The sequence below is a fragment of the Elephantulus edwardii genome, unplaced genomic scaffold (assembly GCF_000299155.1).
Source record: "Elephantulus edwardii isolate Elephantulus edwardi_28Jun2011 unplaced genomic scaffold, EleEdw1.0 scaffold00108, whole genome shotgun sequence".
NCBI classification, from domain to species: Eukaryota; Metazoa; Chordata; class Mammalia; order Macroscelidea; family Macroscelididae; genus Elephantulus; species Elephantulus edwardii.
In genome coordinates this window covers 9,231,934-9,237,348 of record NW_006399858.1, presented here as the reverse complement: position 1 = coordinate 9,237,348, position 5,415 = coordinate 9,231,934, and the positions used below count along the sequence as shown (strand labels likewise).

Genomic DNA, 5,415 nt, shown 5'->3' with positions numbered 1-5,415 from the left:
AGAAATACCCAGTTATATCTCTCTTTTAAACGGTTCTCTCCCTCCTCTGTTTCAGTGCAGTATACATTATTGAACCCATCTTACTCAGTCTCTCCCCAATCCCAAGGACAGTCCCATTCACGTGTCTTAAAATGTATTCTGTAGAACCTTAGTCCTTGGACATTCTTCGCTAAAAGAGAGTTGACAAACATAGCTTGAAGTGTCACAGGATTTAGTTTCAGTTTGCTAAAACTCAAGATTCTCATACTTAATGGATCATGCAGTATTTTCCTCTCAAGAGAACTGAAAATTGATAATTAAAGAACTATTAGAAGAGTCTATTTGGAAACAGGACTTTGGAAATGGCACTTAACAACAACAACAATTTGGAAACAGAAGTTTAAGTAGTAATATTTTCTTCACTCTAGACTGAGGAGTTTTATTTAACTTTATCCAGGCAATGAGAAGAGAATCATTTGGCTCAATTTTTATCCACTAGCTGTGGTAAGACACTGAGCTCTTAGCAAACAAAGATAATCACACGTTATTTTGGGACTCTGAATACTACTTTAAAGATGACGAGGACTTGTTCAATTTAGAAGACATATAGAAAGCTGCACCCAGAATTTTCCAAAGTATGTGGTTATGTTCTCTTATAATCTTAAACCCAAAACATTTGCACAGATCACCTTTCAGTAAAGTATAATTGTCAAGTACGAATATACCAAATCCAAAAGTCATTTACATTTTTCAGATAAAAAAAATTCAAATCAAAATTCACTTGAGCAATCTGGCAATTTTTCTCATCCTTCTCTCGCCCCCAACCCCTTTCTACCTTTTCTTTCCTTTGCTTTGTCTTCCTTCTTCCTTCTGATTAGCCTCCTGGCTTTCCAGCATCACTTCCTTCCTTTTTCTTTCCTTCTTTCTTCTCCTTTGTCTTTCCTTTTACCCAAATTTTGAGCAATTGTTCAACTTTCACTTCAGCACAGAATTTTTTCATAAAGGCCTTGCTCCAAAAGATCAAGAAGAAGTGAAAAGAGCCAGAAAGGAAGGAAGGAAAAGTTTAATCAAAAGAATCCATGGAGACTTCACTAAGAAAGTTTCTCTACTTTTCAACATTCAGGCTGATGAGAGAATCAGAATCACATTATGGGATAATGGAACTGATTTTTAGATTTTCAATAAAAATTCAGGCACTGCATTGAGAAATATGACAGTAGGAATATAAACAAAACTTTTAAAAAGCATAACCTCCGATAAGAGGTCAGTAACCTTTGCCTCTGTTTTGGATCTTTGTGCTCTTGGTAAAATGATCATTAAGGAAGCAGATAAAACCAGAGAAGCATATTTACTTGCTTCTTATCTGAACTATTTCATCTGCATTGATAAAGTAGCACTTCCATCACAGCAAATTATAGTGATTTGTGATTAATGAATTTAGAAAAGTTTTGCTTTGAATGCTATAGAGTTGAGCAATGGATTCAGAGAGATGGATTAATCTCAAATATATCAGAAAAGTCCCTTATAAATGAAAATTCTAGATAGAAAACATTGCTGAGAGAGGCTACTAGTGGTACTTTTAGTTCAATTGATTAAGGAGTAGACGGAATCATTACTATAATTGAATTCATTAATTTAACACTTGTTCCAAACATGGAACTATGTTTACATGTTTACAACAGGGTTCTCTACTACTCATACAGCAATTTGTCTGATTCTTGTTGACTTGTCTATTATGTTCCAGGAAGCAGGATGCTGCCAGTATTTCAAATACCAGAGGAGTCACTCATGGTGGACAGATATCAGCACAATTTCCGGACTAAGAGAAATTAAGAAGATCTGACAATCTACTTATGAAAATTAACCAGTGAGTCCTATAGATTGTGCCAGAGTATTGTCTGATATAGTAGTGAAAAATGAGGGCCCTGGGTTGAAGCAAAATTAATAATATCTGTAACAATCCAATAAAATAATGATCAAGAAGACAGTACAAACCCAGGTAACACCTTGTCCCACTGTCCATAAGGTTGTCTCATGAGGCAATGTGATAGCAATTAAGAAAACATGATTCTACTGTGGCAAAGAATGATTTCTGGACTTCTTCATCATTATCAACAATGTTATATTAAATATAGTTGCTAAATGTCTGGCTCCACGTTTCCCTCCACATTTGACCCAAGCTGAGATGCCTTGGGTCCTTGAGCCTGGGGACACCAGCACCAAGGAAGCCAGCCAAGCTGAGTCTCCTCCTATCACTCTTCCACATCCCCTGTGATCCCACCCCTAGACATGCTCACCAGTCCGTGCCAGGAAATGTAGAAGACAGCTCTCTGGCTGACTGACTGGAAGAGCTTCATGTTTGTCCTCATTCCCAAGAAAGATTACCCAACAGAATGTGGAAATTATCAAACAAGGTTATATGCAAGCAAAATATTGCTGAAGATCATCCAAAAATTGCTAGAAGAACACATTGACGAAGAGGCTGTGGCAATTGTGATACTGCAGATGTCAGATGGATCCTGACTGAAAACAAAGAATATCAGAGGAAGATTTATTCATGTTTTATTGACGCCAAAAAGACACTTGATTGTGTGGATCACAACAAGCCATTGCTAATACTGACAAAAACAGGAATCCTAGAACCTTTAAATATGTTCATATGAAACCTATAGCTAGATCAAGAAGCTGTTGTCTAAACAAAGCAAGGGAACACTATATGATTTAAAATTAAGAAAGGTGTATGTCAGCATTTTATCCTTTCTTCATACCTATTCAATCTCTATGCTAAGCACTCTGTGAAGAAGAATGAGGCATCATGATGAGGAAGACTCATCAACAGCCTGTTTTATGTGGATGACATAACTTTTCTTGTAGAGAGTGGGGAGGACTTGAGTGCTGGCTGCAAAAGATCAAAGACTACAATCCTCAATACGGATTACATCAGAGAATCAAGAAGACAAAAATCCTCACCACTGGACTGATAAGGCAATATCGTGATAGAGGGAGAGGGAAGAAAGATTGAAATTGTCAATTATTTCATTTTACTTGAACTCAGAATCAACATTCGTGGTACCAGCAGTTAAGAGATCAAGAGAAGTATTACAGTGGGAACATTTGCTCTCTGGGATCTCTCTAAATTATTGAGGAGCAAAGATGTAAGTTTGAAAACTAAGGCACATCTGATTCAGGCCTTGGTCTTTTAATCTTTTGCTATGCATCTCACAACTGGACAGTGAATAAGGATGATTGAAGAAGAATTGGTGCCTTTGACCATATATCATTTGACTATAGATAGAGAGGTTCATTTCTGGATTCTTGATCCTGTTCCATTGGCCTATGTGCCTGTCTTTGCACCAGCACAATGATGTTTTGGTTACTACTGCTGTGTAGTAGGTTTTGAGGTCAGGGAGTTCTATACCTTCCTACTTTATTTTTGTTTCTCAGAAGTGTTTTGCTTGTTTGGAATCTCTTTTTTGCTCCAAATAAACTTGAAAATTTCCTTTTTGATCTCCTTGAAAAATGAGTTTGATATCTGGTTTGGGATTGTGTTGAACATGCAGATTGCTTTTGGTAGGATTGGCATTTTCACAATACTGAGTCTTCCTATCCATGAACAGGGCACATTTCCCCATTTCTTTAGGTCTTTTATTGTGCCTCACAGAAATGTTCTGTAGTTTTGTTTGTATTGGTCTTTTATGTCTTTAGTTAGGTTCACTCTCAAGTATCTCAATTTGTGGTTGCCTATTGTAAATGGCATTGCTTTCTTGGTTTTAGTCTTAGAGTTCTCTTTATTACTGTGGAGGAATCCCACTGATTTTTGGATACTGAGCTTGTATACTGCCACCCTACTAAATTGGTCCACTAGATTTAAGTCTTTTTGTTGAGTCCTAGGGGTATTCTATGTACACTATCTTATCATCTACTTAAAGGGACATTTTAAACCATCTATTTGATGATCTGGATGCCTTTTATTTCCTTCTGTTGTTGTACTGCCCTAGAAAATATTTCTAAAACAATATTGAATAGAAGTGGTGACAGTGGACGTCCTTGTCTGGTCCCTTTTTGCAAGGAAAATGCTTTTAGTTTTCCTCTATTGAGAATGGCATTGGCTCTTGGTTTTACATATATACTTTTCACTATATTGAGAAAATTCCATTTTATTCCAATTTTGTTGAGTGTCTTTATCAGGAAGGGGTGTTGGATTTTGTCAAATGTCTTTCCTGCATCAATTGCTAGGACCATATGGCTCTTGTTATTTGCTTTGTAAATGTGGTGAATTACGTTGATTGTTTTTATGTTGGACCATCATTCCACATCTCTTATGAATACCACACTTGGTCATGATAAATTAGTTTTTTGATGTGCTTTTGATTCTATTGGCTAGAATTTTGTTAAGGTTTTTTTTTTGCATTTATGTTCACGAGAGATATTAGTCTATAGTTTTCTTTGTTGGTAATTTCTTTGCCTGTTTTTGGTATTAGGGTTATACTTGCTTCACAGTATGTCTGTGGGAGGGTTCCTTCTTTTTTCTATTTTTGTAAATAATTTGAATATAATTGGTGATAGATCTTCTCTGAATGTTTGATAGAATTCAGCCATGAAACCATCTGGTACAGGACTTGTTTTTTTCTTTTTTCTGTGAAACAGTCTTTTTATGTTCTGCCCGATTTGTTCTTTTGCAATGGATCTGTTCAAGTGTTCTACATTTGTCCTTGTCAATCTAAGTAGGGCATGAGTTTCAAGGAATTTGTTCATTTCCTCTAGGATTTCAAATTTATCATAATATAGCTTTTCATAATATTCTGATATTATAGATATAATTTCCTCTGGTACTGTTGTGTGCCTCAAACCTGTTCCAGAGATAGTTCTGAAATTTGGGTGGGATAGACTTAAAGTCATATTTTGGTCCCCATGGATTTGGTTTAATTTTCCTCAGTTTCAGCTTGAACTTATATATGAGTAGTTGGTGGTCTGTTCCACAATCAGCTCCTGGCCTAGTTTTCACAGCTGTTATTGAGCTTCTCCAGCAGTTCTTTCCGCAGATGTAATCGATCTGATTCTTATTTATATCATCAGTTGAGATCCATGTATATAACCTGAGTTTATGTCTCTTAAAAAACTTATTTGCAAGGGTGGAGGGACAGTGCAGGAGGGAAAGGCCCTCTATGAGGTGCATTGATTCAGTGACTGGGGTAATTGGGATGGGTGTATCAGAGAGAGTGTGATTGGCACAAGACAGAGCAGAGTTTAGAGCTGCTGTACATAGGGTTGCTATGAGTCAAAAGCTACTCGATGGCACATAACATCATTATCATCATCAACAACAATAACAACAACTCTTGTGTGCCACCTGTAATATTCCTTAATAGAGTTAATAGTGTCTTCTCCTTTTTCTTTTGCTTTCTAATGGTTTGTCAGTTTTATTGACCCTTTTGA

At 36.5% G+C, this 5,415-nt stretch overlaps 1 pseudogene; it reads left to right on the top strand.

Annotated features, from left to right (window-relative positions):
- LOC102856209 overlaps positions 1–1,812 on the top strand; it is a 12,526-nt pseudogene extending 10,714 nt beyond the window's left edge.
- Positions 1,813–5,415: the final 3,603 nt, after the last annotated feature.